Here is a 13,699-nt window from a genome sequence, read left to right as displayed (position 1 = left end):
ATTTGGCTCTTAACTGATTGCTAGGCCCATGTGCATATTATTTTACTTGATCCTCACAGCCAGTCCTGGCACTGTATTATCATCTCTGATTTAAAGTTATGTTACTTATATACAGTCAGTTTTCATTCAAATCTAGGTCTGCCTAATACCAGAGACTACAGCCTATGAAACTAGCCGCTTGATATCTGAAGAATATTCAGAACAGCTTATCACATACAGGCCTTCAGAGGCTATATATCTGTGTCTGTTTATTGCTAAATATGTTTAGCTGTACATTATACTATCTTAGCATTAGGGAAGCAAAGCAATCAGTCATTCCTTGGACTGGCATAGGAGATCTTAATGCTGGGGCTGAATATTGCAGCTGCCACTGCAGCTTGGAACCAGCAGGGGGCCAGAGTAGTGCTGGAAAGAGAAAAACCCTGACTTTTCTCAGTTTGAAAGTCTGCTCTGGTGTTTTGGAAATACAGCCAATAGGAGTAAGAATGTCACCTAATTTTTGTTATTCACCTTCCTCCCTCCTGAAACACACACACAAAAAAAGGAGATGGGAAGCAGAATAGAGTAAGAGAAAAACCAGAATAATTGAGCTTTGTTATCTTGTTCAAGTTAGTTATGAGACCTTTTAAAGATTTCCAGATTTGGCCAAGGATTAGCAATTAGTGGACAGCTGGAAATGTGTGTGTGTTTTTTTTTAATTCTTTATTTTTGAAGTATGGTTGACATACAGGGTTATATTAGTTTCAAGTGTACAACAGGAAATGTGTTTTTAATTCTGTCAGTTAAATTTTATTTCTGTGCAACTTGGATACCTCTAAATTATTTCTCCTATAACATTTCTTCTATATTCTGCTTTTATGAAAGCAATTTGAATATCTTTAAGCAACTTCCAAGGCCTCAGTGTTAATAATGTTTGAAATGGAAATTATGAGAAGGAAGAACTAGAGAAATCTATGTTTCTTGGGTAGAACCTATGGTTCTCAAGGTAGAATCTTGGTTCTTGGGTAGAATCTATGGTTCTCAAGACTTTATTGGCTTTTAAGACTAACGGCTATCAAAAAATAAATTAAATGTTATTTCTGGGTTGCCTAAAGATGTATATAGCTGTGATATTCTGGATTTACACTGTGGTCTTTAGGAATAGAGAAAAACAAACAAAAATGTGAATGAGAAGTAAAGAAAAGAAGTGAGAATAAGAGAGAGGTAAATGCCACTAAAACAGCCAAAGATATGTAGTTACTCAAATTAGCAAAATTGCAATAATAGGTCTACAATGTTTAGCCTACTCGAACACATATGTATGTATACATACATATATTTTATAATGGTAAATGTAATAGTCATTTCTGCTATACCACTTGTTTTGAAACAGATATGTTCCAACATGATTGATTGATATATTAGGGAACAGTGTGAGCATAATACACTTTCCTTTTTTACTTTTGGGTAGTTTCATTTCAGAGAAGCACTATGGGAATGCACAAACCACCTTGCTGAACCAAGCCACATAGAAATACACAAAATGTATACATGCACACACTTCAATTTTTTTAATGTTTATTTTTGAGGGAGATAGAGAGAGAGAGAACACAAGCAGGGGAGAGGCAGACAGAGAGGGAGACACAGAATCCGAAGCAGGCTCCAGGCTCTGAGCTGTCAGCACAGAGCCCAATATGGGGCTCGAACTCACAAACCGTGATACCATGACTTGAGCCGAAGTCAGACACTTAACCAACGGAGTCACCCAGGTGCCCCAACATGCACACACTTCAAATACCAACCAGCAATCTCAGTGTAGCACATATTATGAGTCACATCCATGTACATTAGGTATTAAAACTTTCCAACTGATTTCAGATAACCCTATTACCACTATTTCAAAATAACTCACAAACTACAACTCTTTAACACCTACCTTCGTAAGCAAATGCCAGGTCTTTTTCAAAGTAAAGTGCCATATTTATTATTTATGTTTATGCTATTATTATTTATGTACTTTTAAACCATTTAGCATGTAAGACCATGCTGTTTTTATTAGGTTCCTACCTTTTCTTAAAAAAAAAAAAATTGTGATGAAGTTTTTGAATATTGAGTTCCAACCCCACTGTACCTTGCTATTTGCCTCTTCAGTGTGATCACAGCCCTGAGCTAAATAAGTATGGGCAAAAGCAGGGAGGCAGAAAGTGTGAGAAACATATGAAAGAACCTAGGAGAAGATATGGTTAGAAAATATGAAAGATATGATGAGAAAGGAAAGATGTGTTCAGAACATAGGAGAAGCCTGAGGACCCAAGCATCTCTTCGCCCTTGGGCAAAGCTAACAGTCAACCCCAGAATACAACATGATCTGTTGGGATGCATCTTGGGTGTAAGGGGGCAGGTTTACCCTCATTGGGTTGGAAGAAGCAGTGTAACCTGGGGGCTGGAGTAATGGACAGAGCAGTGAAGCCAGTAGAGACAAAAATCACAGCAGCAAGTTCAGATTCAGCGATTTCTGACTTTGATTAGTAGAAAACACAAAGCCAAAGAGAATCTAAGAGAGTTGTATTGTCAAAGATATTTAAGTCTGAGAAGTAAAGGCTTGTGATTTCCCATCCCCTGGAAACTCCCAGACTACTGAATGTGATTCCGAAACAAGTGGACTGCTTCAGCAGGAAACCTCCCAGTCAGGAGCCATCCACAGTGACCTTCTTAGTGTGATTTTGGGGGATGGCTGGTAGGGGAGATCTCCCAGAGATTAGAGACTAGAATCAGGGGCAAACAATTTGGTAACTATGGAACTCATTTCCTTTCCCAGACAGGGAAGCTTGCTCTTCCTGTCCAACAAAATATCATATATATTATGGATTGATGGATTGATTTTTTATCTCCCTTTTTTCATGTAGGAGTATTTATTGCTGGTGTCTTTTTTTTTTTTTTTTTTTTTTTTTTTTTTACTTTGCCTTGTTTATTATTAGATGTCTTGGTGTGGGGGTGAGCCATAGGATGATAGACCATAAGGAGCAGCTTCAAACTTGATTGAGCATATAATCAACAGATATTGGAGCTGGAGGCAGTAAACAAGTTTGAGTAAGAGTGAGTGCACTGTTCGTCACGTGTGGAAACCTTGCCTAATGTTAGGCGGGGCCATTGTTGAAAGTATAGATGTAGGAAAAGGGTAGGTGTGGATGCTGGGCAACCAGTTGGAACTTCTTTATGGAATGGTTTTATGTAACACATAAATGTAACTGAGTGAATCCAGCTACATATGCTTTGAAGTTCAATCTTACTGTACATAATCTCACCCAACATTTCACTTGACTCTTGACTTGAAGTTGCTCTTTCATAGTGAGCCTCATAATTCACCTTTTCCTACCTCACAGGCCTGTCAATCTCTTGGCACTAATGCTAACACACTCAGCAGCCAAGCTGGTTAATAAGTGGGCCCTGTTCTTATGCATGCGGTTATTAACAATTGGTTACCTGAACTAGCAGGACCAAAATCATTTTTCAGGTTTGATATGGCTATTGAAAGAGAGGATCAGGACCAGAGACTTCTTCTTTTGAGATTGTGGGGTCCAAGGCCTTGTAATCTGTTCTACCAGATAGGGAGAGCCCAACTATGAATGAAGGCCACACAAAAAAAAGCAATGCAAAAAGAGAGAGAAAGAGCTCCGGTGACCTTGTTTAAGCTTTGGCAGAAGTTAGCTTTAATCCAGGGTCTCTCAACCTTGGTACTGTTGACATTTTGGGCTGGATAACTCTTTGTTGGGGGAGAGGATATTCTCTGATTTTAGGATGTTCAATAGCTTCTCTAGCCTCTCCCCACTAGATGCTTCCCCAGTTGAGAACCACTGCTCTAATCCTAGGCTTGTGGCTACATGATCCTTAATTTCCCTTTTTGCTGAACTTAATTTGCATTGGGTCTGTCACTTGCAGTCCAATTGTTTTAGTTAACTTTCTCCTCCAGTTTTTATATGTAAATAAAAATAAATGTACTCATTAAACATAAACAACCCTGAAACCAATAAGGTAAAATTAACAATAATTTAGTTCAATAAATAGCACTAAATTGCCAATAAAACAATCATAAAAATATGTATTTGTGTGTTTTGTATTTTACATGTTAGAGTCTTGATTTTTTTTTAACATGACAAATCAGTTTTTGTGTCAATTAGTGTTACTGCTGACAGTATGTTTATTTATTTTTGAGAGAGAGAGACAGAGCATGATCAGGGGAGGGGCCGAGAGAGAGGGAGACACAGAATCCGAAGCAGGCTTCAGTCTCCGAGCTGTCAGCACAGAGCCCGATGCAAGGCTCGAACCCACAAACCGCGAGATCATGACCTGAGCTGAAGTCAGACACTCAACCAACTGAGCCAGTCAGGCACCCTGACAGTAAACACTTTTTTAACCACCAGTGTGTTATTTTGATGAACTAATCAATTTAATATTGTGCCTTTAAAAATTCTGTAACTAGTTATAAGACTTATGGCTAGTGAAGTAGATATGTATCAAAGATGGAATCTAAGTCTTACAATACTCAATAATGTGAATGTGACTACTAAGGTAGAGAAGGTATTGGAATTCTGCATAGTTACACTACCACATATAGTAATAACTTTTCCCACCATGTTTTTGTATTTGAATTACTGTAGAATCATTGCTTATTTTGTGAACCATGATGTCATTTGACCGTAACTTGATCTATATGTATCATTTGCATTTTTAACTTTTCCTCTCTGCTTTTCTCATTAGCTGATACAACTCCATGGCACTACATTATTTATAGGTTGTTAAAATCTCTATATAATAATAAACAATTAAAATCTCATTCTATGGAACTTTTTTCAATTGTGAATTAACAATGTAAAATAGAAGTTTTGATTTTGTATCAGGTAAACTAATCCAACATTTTGACATTGGAACTCTCTAATATAATGGTAGTTGTATATGCTTAAAAAGTACATTACAAGTTAAATTAGAAGTTAACTTGAGGGACACCTGGGTGGCTCAGTTGGTTAAGCATCTAACTCTTGATTTTAGCTCAGGTCATCATCTCACAGTTCTTGAGATTGAGCCCTGCATCAGGCTCTGCACTGTCAGTGTAGAGCCTGCTTGGGATTCTCTCCCCCCCCCCCCCCTCCTCCCCAGCTTGCTCTCTCTCTCTCTCTCTGTCTCTCTCAATAAGTAAACATAAGAAATTAAAAAGAAGCTAACTGAGAAAAATTGATTTTTTATTTTTTAAAGTTTATTTATTTTGGGGGAGAGAAAGAAAAGAATGAGCAGGGGAGGGGCAGAGAGTGAGGGAGAGAGAGAATCTCAAGTAGGATCCATGTGGAGCCCAACACTGAACTCAAACTCACAAACCACTGTGAGATCATGACCTGAGCTGAAAACAAGTGTTGGACGCTTAACCTATTGAGCCACTCAGGCGCTCCTGCAAAGAATTATTTAAACTTCACTTATTAGTTTTATTGTTAGAAATTTGATAATGTTATTTTGAATCTATGTTAGGTATATTGAAAGATAACCACATCATTATGTTAATGTGTTTTGAACTAAGATTTTTATGTAAGAGAAGACAAATATAAGATTTAAAAAGTAGAGTTGAAACTCTGTAATGTTAGATATAAACTAATAATATTTTTTTAAACGTATTTCCTAACTTTGATCACTGAAGGATCTAGAAGCAGTGACATCCCGGTAGCAACGAGTATGCCTGGTACCCAAACTTCGCTAAAAACACTGGAGCTCCCTGGACAAATGGCTCATTCCAGATCTGTGACAGAGTAAATACAAAGTGAGGCTGGGACATTCTGGTGAACTAGAAAGCAATAAAAATTTGAGGAGTAATGGAATTGTATCAAAAGTATGCAGGAAGTATCTTGAAGTGGCTTCCACTGGACATATTTGGGGACATTTGCACACTTATTATAAATACCTCTTCTATATCATTGCATATCCCCTAGGGTTCACTGGTCTCAGTTCAGCTCTGTGCAAACTCTAGTGTAGGTGGAACCATACATAGCTCTATTTCCTGCTGTTCTGCAAGCCCCTGGCTTTTTGCAGTGTCCACAGGGAAGACTCACACATATGCACCCTGGAGGTACAGAGGAGTTAAACTCAAGTGTATGGCAGTTAATGCTCTTTTGGGAAAGCCTTTCTTTAATCAATGGAAAATGAAGCCAGTGAATAAATTTTATTCTTTCTCTTTTCTCCTCATACCTTAGCGGTGGTCCTGAAATATGCTTATATGGCTCTTAAGAGGTTCAGTCTGACAAATTAAATAGGTGGCCAGCTTGATAATGCATATTGTCATAATTGGCTCTCCCTCCTTTATTTTATTCGTCTTGTCCCTCACTCCTGCTTATTGTGATTGGATTACTTTTAAAACTAATATTACATAAGGCTTTTTCTTCAGACTCTTCTTTTTTGGGAAACCAAACTAGAAGGATGGCATCAAAAAAACTAATGCATGTAATTTATTGAAGCACTGAATATATAAAGATTTATGAACGATTTTGAATGATATTCAAAAGAAGAGAAAGACTTACCTCACCAAAAACAATCTTTTATTTGCAACCATTGGAAGTGAAGGTTACCAGCTTTTTACTCTCAGAATTGGTAATTAAAGGAAGAGAATTAAGCCATAATCATTCTTTTTCAATTAGAAATATAGTTGAGTAGAAGCTCTTTCCTACAAAACAGTGCCAGCCAATATAGCAGAAAGAAGAATAGAATTTTTTAAATGACCAGTTTTCAACCCCTGATGAAATGATTGATTTAGGTTAGGATCATCAGTGAAGACAAATTCTTGCAGAAAGTGTTAGTGGAGAACTGTATATTACTGCATGCGTGTTACAAATGATCACTCTATACCTTGTTAGCTAGTTAAAAAGGACAGAAAGTCTTTTCAACAAATAAATTTGCTATTATTACCTTAACTCATAGTAGTACCTTAATTATTACTTAAGATTCTAAAGCCGTATTGTATTTTCCTGGTTTTTTGCATGCCTAGTAATTTTTGACTGGGTGCCAGACATAAATTGTATGCTGTGTGCTACATGTCTAAAAATTCCCTTAAATATTTTGAATCTACTCTAGGATGCAGTTAATTTATTTGGAAAGAATTTTAACCTTTCAGAACTTACCTACTTGTAAGCTCTATAAGGAAGCACCAGAACAACTTTTAATCTAGGGCAAATTTGGTCTCACTGCCAAGGCAGTATCCTTCAGAATATTCAACCCAACTTTCCATATATTATGAGATTTCTTCATTCTGGCTGTTGGGAACAGGAACTATTTCCAGCCCTGTGTGAATACTGGGAATTCTTCAGCCTGGTTCTTTCCATTGGTTCATCTCTTGGCCTTGGAGAGTTTTCTCACAGACGTGCTAATCAGTTCTCAGATGAAGATCTGAAGAGAATCCTCTGCAGATCTCTGGGACTGTCTTTGCAACTCTCTCCTCTCTGGTATTCTGCCCTGTGATTTTAGGCACATTGGCCTTCTTGAATTCTCAACCCTTGTCTCTGTAACTCAGGGAGACTGCCATGCTCTGTTTGGGTTCCCCTTCCTGTTCTGCTGCCTGGGGCTATTACCTTGTTTGTTTCCCTTCTCTCAGGGATTACTGGGCTGAGCTGCCTGGTGTCCAGTGTCTAAAAACCGTTGGTTTATATATTTTGCCCAGTTTTTAAGTTATGTAAGACAAGAGTAAATTCAGTCCCTGTTACTTCATCATATCCTGAAACAAAAGTCACTGTAATTGTACTTTTTAATTACTCTGTTCAAATAATTTTTAGAAGACTGTACTTTAAGAAAAAATTTTTAAACATTCATTTTTGAGAGAGAGAGAGAGAGACAGAGTGCAATCAGGAGAGGGACAGAGAGAGAGGGAGACACAGAATCTGAAGCAGGCTCCAGGCTCTGAGCTATCAGCATGGAGCCTGATGCAGGGTTCAGACTCATGAACCACGAGATCATGATCTGAGTCCAAGTCAGACACTTAACCTATTGAGTCACCCAGGCAACCTAGAAGAATGTACTTAAAATTTTTTTCAAGTATTAATAGGATTAGTTAAAGAATATTTGCTTATCTGTTAAAATTTTTTTAAATAACTTACTTTTATCATCTTGTTTTCAGAGAATGAAGTTGTACCATTTTTCCTTTGGAAATTTATTGCCTTTTTTTGTGACTTAATATATGGCCACTTTTTGTGATTTCTTTGTGTGCATTTTAAAAAATGGTGTTTGGTAGGAATCAAATGTAAACACATATATAATCATATGTAGTCAGTCTTACTATATACTTTAAATACCTTGTCTTTATTTTGTGCCTTAGAATCATAGATTGATATAATGTCTCTCAGTGCTAAAATGACTTAAAAAAATTTTACCTCGTAGTTATTCTAAGCACCATCCTTACAAATTCTGAATATCTTCAGGTATACCAGAACTTTTTGAGTATAATCTTGGACTCAGGAAGATACAAGGCACTTAATACCCTTTAGTGATAATATCCATTTAACACTTTATTTATTTTTATTTTTTAGAGAGAGAGTGCAAGTGGGGGAGAGAGAGAGAATCTTAAGCAGGTACTGTGCTCAGCATGGAGGCTGACACAGGGCTTGGTCCCAAGACCCTGGGATCATGACCTCAACTGAAATTAAGAGTTGGACGCTCAAATGACTGAGCCACGCAGGCACCCCTCCATTTAACATTTTTTAAAACTAGGGAATAAAACTCTGTGTTTTACAAAACTACAAATTAAAGGAATAATTGACAGACTAATTTCTAGTCATCTTTGGTGCCTATTTCTTAGGTGTTAAGAACCAAATTACATTATAATATATTTAAGTTTAAAAGTCTACTTAAAATGAACCACCTTAAGAAATACATATTTTAGAATACAAATATATGTATATTAGGGTATATTTATTAAACATATGATATATAGATTAAGAAATAAAGCCAAGCTTTATTTGCTTTTTTCTTAAGGGTAATAAACAATTTAATCTATTTACAGATTTAAAAAAATTTTCAATAATTTTTAAAAAATGTTTATTTATTTTTGGCAGGGGTAGGGGTAGAGAGATGGGGAGAGCAAGAATCCCAAGCATGCTCCACACTCTCAGTGCAGAGACTGCCACGGGGCTTAATCCGAAGAACCGTGAGATCATGATCTGAGCTGAAATCGAGTTGGATGCTTAAGTGACCGAGGCACCCAAGTGTCCCTGTAGATTTTTGCTTTGCACTTTATTTAAGCTCATATTCTTAGGGATGCTTTAGTTCTGCAGAGACTAAGATTAAAATACAGTAGGTCTACTGACTATTGTCAGTTCTGTAATTGAGAGGTCTGTCATCAGAAGAGGAGCCCTAGGGGTACCTGGGTGTCTCAGTCGGTTGAGTGTTCAACCCGACTTCAGCTCAGGTCATGATTTCATGGTTTGTGAGTTTGAGCCCCCGTGTGAGGCTCTGAGTTCTCAGCACAACCTGTTTCTGATTCTGTGTCTCCCTCTCTCTCTGCCCCACCCTCCCCCACCAAAATAAATAAACATTAAAAATAAAATAAAAAAAGAAGAGGAGCCCGAGAATTTTGATTGGAAATATAAACTGGGAGACAGAACCTGAAAGTCTTTGGGACTGAGGAACTAGAAGAGAAAACTCCAAAGCAGGCCCTGACTGGCATTCTCTCAAGGCCAGCATGTATTCCAAGCTGAGTACATTGCCTCTTTAATTCCAAAGAATCCTACAAATGTTGTCTAAGCCTGTCACCAGCCATTCCACTCAGTTTTCTACTTAATTCTTCATTCTCAATTTTTGCAGAGAGATCCATAATTTTAAGGTATTTTACCTTATAAATCTACATGTGTAATAATGAAAAAGTGGTATTATAATAGTCTTTAGCCTTATAAATTCTCATTGAAGAGATATTAATCATCCTGAGCAGTGTTTGTGTATGTATATGTGGAGGGACGGGGGCTTCTAAACAAAGTAATTGTATTTGGTTTACACATAAGTAGTATAAGCTGTTCTACTTAATATTTTCAGGGTCTATATGTTTCTGTGTTCTTTGTAATTTTCCCTTTTGTAACTACAAATGTTGTTTCTAAGTTTCAAAATATGCCATATTTTAAAATACAGTAAACTTCCACAAAATTACACTTAAAATTAAATTATGAATACTAATTCTAAAATCTTCCTTGCTTTTTAAAATCTGAAGATTAAATTCATAATACTTGAGTATTTCCTTGCTACATTTTTATTATGATTAGGAATCAGCATCTTCCCTGAGAAGCTAACATATTAACAGATGAATCTGTTATTATCACTGTCAACACACCTTTGTTAGAAACATTTTTAAACAGCATTGTCAGGCCAGTTTAATCTGTGGACAGAACCCCATACATGAATGACTATAGGACTTTAAAGGGAAAAGATGGGATGAGAAAAATATTTTGTTTATCCCTAGACTGTTTTGGGAGGAGGGAGCAAGATTTAAATTTGCCTCAGCTTTAATTGCTTTACACACATTCTTGTGACGCACAGTTGGGAGGGAGGAAGAAAAAGAGGGAGTTGTTACTGTGTGGTATGTATCTAAAAGAGTGCATTTGAAAGGGAGAGGAGAAAGCAGAAGCAAGCTGGTCTGACCAGAAACAGAACTGCCTGTGACAGATTAAGAGACAAGCGAGGCTTGGAATCTGAGAGCAAGCAAAGAGAGTGGAAATTTACAGCTGCCCTGTGTGAGTGTTCAAGTGATCATTTTCTGCTAACGTTTTCCGGTGGTAACTGTTACTCTTCAAAGAGAGAGAGAGAAAGTCAAGACGGGATTGTGGAAACTCTTTTCTCTGCAACGCTTTGGTAATAGGAGGCACCCTGTATTAAATGGAAGATAAAGCTACTTCATGTAAAGTGCTTTGAGCCCAAGAGAGAGCTGTCTTCAGCACCTCACCATGTGTCTACTTTTTGTTGCTTAGACAAGCCTGGACATTTCTGTAACATTTGGTGAGTATCAGCCAGGTTATCTATACTAGTTCATAGAAATGGAACTAATATGGTAAACTTTAGTTTTAGTAAAGGTTTTACAGTTATTACTTATACATTCATTTTAAATTGTGTTGTTACCTTATTTCTTTGTGCATGATGAACTGCTGTTACTAGGAGAGGTTTAAAAAAACAGCAACTACGAAACAATACTTCTCTGTTGCCTAAGGCACTTGAACCATTACCAACTATTCTGTGTCCATGGAATATCTTATTTTGGAAATGGGTTTTTATTTACAGAGGGTTACCAAAAATAAACTAGTGGCAGTATACTACTTTTCATGTTTCTTTTTCAACTGCATAAAAATTCAGGAGTTACCTCTTTCTGTGTATTGTCACTAAATTTAAAATTATCAATGTGATGTTTGGTATCTTCAATTATTATAAATTACACCCTTCTCTCATAATCCCGGTGGAAGTGTTAATGATACCATTATTTACAAGGACATACAATTTAAATATTGAATGCTTCTGTTAGATCCAATAAGTGACACATGATTTTTTCCCCAAATTCTGTAATGAATGTAAAAATTAGACAACGTACATATCAAATTTACCACTTGATACAAAATGGATGCACATGGATTTCAAATTAAGGATTAAAACAGTTATTTTCTTATAGCTGATACCAAGCTCTCACATAATATTTTTGTTCTGCTGAAGAGCTGTTATAGCCAAATGCATATATGTATACAAGCAATACAGCAGAAAAAAGAAAAATAAACTCATAAAATATGTATTCACATTCCAAGAAAAACTTTAATTGTACAACCTTAACATAGGAGATTGTATACTCATTTTTTATATGTCTTTTTAAAGGCATCAGTGGAAGACACGTAATCATTCTTCTGTGGGAGGAAGGAAATATACATTGTTAGCTGCTAAAGTGAGTCATTGCATAGAGGTGCACCATTCTAGGCAGTTTCTAATTTCCTCTCTGCCAGCATCAAAATATATGTCCTTAGTGACTCAAGTGAGTCCTTTAAGGCAGAACAACTTAGCTGAAATGAAAACTTCAATAGAGTGTCAGTAAACATATCAAAAGGGTTTATACCCTAGACATAATATATAAAGTGGTGCATTTCCTCTATGTGTGCAGAAGCCTGTAGAACAGGTTTTGTTTTGTGGTTTCTTTCTTTCTTTCTTTTTTTTTTAATGCCTTTGACCTATGTATAAGAAGAAACTCAGCTGATCTTTGGAAACCTTTTCTGGACCAGTATCTTGCACTTAAAGTCAAAAGTAAATAAAATAAAGATAATATCACAAACCAACTTTTCTTCTTTACTGAAGTTCCCATACTCGGTCCTTCTTAGACCAGTGGAAGGTTTGCATACAGCTTCACAATTGTCAGAATAATTTTTTATTTTAAGCTAGTAAGTCACTGGTATTACCTTGGTGGTGGCACCATTTCTTAAGCCCATAGGAATGTAAATATAACAATAAAGATTAAGTCATTCTCAGTTTACAAATATTTTGTACTTCAGAAGTTTATTGTGAATGGGTTGTTGGGAACTTGGGACCCATCTTCCCTGGAAAATAATTCAATAAATGATTGACTTTTATTATAACCTGAGAACATATTACAGTCGCAGTATAGAAAAACCATTGCCACCCTGAAAAATACTAGAAAAGCAAGTCTAGTAATGAAACTAAATGTAAAAACAATTCTATTGAATAAGACATTATTTTTATTTATCTTAGATATTAATGCTTGAAGAAAAGCAAATTTAATGAGATGAATGGGTTTTGGGAAAGATGCTTATAAATAGGATTTCTAGGTACTTTTGAGAGCTTCCATGGTTGATTGCATTCCCTTTATGAGACCTTATCCCATGTTAAGATTAGTGATTTTTGTTTCCCTTGCCATAGGCATATTTCTAGCCATTGCTTTTACCCTTATCACCCATTTCTAGAGTCTAGCTCAGTGGCACATAAGTAGATACCTAATAAATAGTTACTAGATGAGGCCTAAACTTTTTCTTTGGTTCACAGAAATGGAACTGATGAATTTTTCCAAGATACCCAAAAAAGGAAAGGGGTTTAGGGGCGCATGGTTTTCATTATGAGAAAGATATGGCCTGATAAGAATCATTGAATTGTGAGACACAAAGCAATATTAGTACAGAATAGGCCTAACTATTCCGAGAAAAAGGGAAGACCTTGGTATAACTTAGTGGCAGCCCTGAATGAGTAGGGATGGTGATGGGGGAGGCAGTTTACAAGCTTGGTATCTTGAGTACATGGGACATTCTAAGGTAAGGTGTCACCTTTATGTATTTGCATAAGTGTACCAGGACTCATGAAGAAATGTGGCCTATTAGGAAAACTCAAATTAGGTCTATCTAAATTAAGTTTAGTGACACTGGTCCTAAAAGTTTCTCTAAAGTGCTGTAGTACGAAATTTAAAAGTTGGCAATGTAATAAACACATATAATGAAATAAACAACACGGTGAATGCAGATTGCACTTAGATGATTTTCAGTGGCAGAACAACTTTTCCATTTGATCAAGAAATACTTTCTTTGTTCTATTTCAAAAACTATAAACCTTGTCTTAATAATAACAATATCTAACCAAAACTTGATGATTGTTATGTATAATATGTATGTGCTTACAGGAAAGACTAAAAAAAAGTCAATTTTGAGTTTCCCTTGATAATTCTGTTGTAAAGAATAAC

The 13,699-nt window shown here is 36.3% G+C and overlaps 1 protein-coding gene across 8 annotated transcripts in view; it reads left to right on the top strand.

Annotated features, from left to right (window-relative positions):
- CAB39L (calcium binding protein 39 like) overlaps positions 1-13,699 on the top strand; it is a 132,244-nt gene that overhangs the window by 23,975 nt on the left and 94,570 nt on the right. For 2 of the 8 annotated variants that reach the window (XM_086712348.1, XM_086712321.1), the window contains exon 4: positions 10,784-10,983. The exons of 5 other annotated variants lie outside the window; for them this stretch is intronic. The gene's annotated coding sequence lies outside the window, so the exon portion shown is untranslated. Of the gene's footprint in view, positions 1-10,178; positions 10,984-13,699 lie in introns of those variants that run through there. One more of the 8 variants, XM_025924481.2, reaches the window with a different exon arrangement.

The sequence above is a fragment of the Puma concolor genome, chromosome A1 (assembly GCF_028749965.1).
Source record: "Puma concolor isolate L17-30 chromosome A1, mPumCon1.1.hap2, whole genome shotgun sequence".
Taxonomy (NCBI): Eukaryota; Metazoa; Chordata; class Mammalia; order Carnivora; family Felidae; genus Puma; species Puma concolor.
This window is presented reverse-complemented; position numbering and strand designations above follow the sequence as displayed.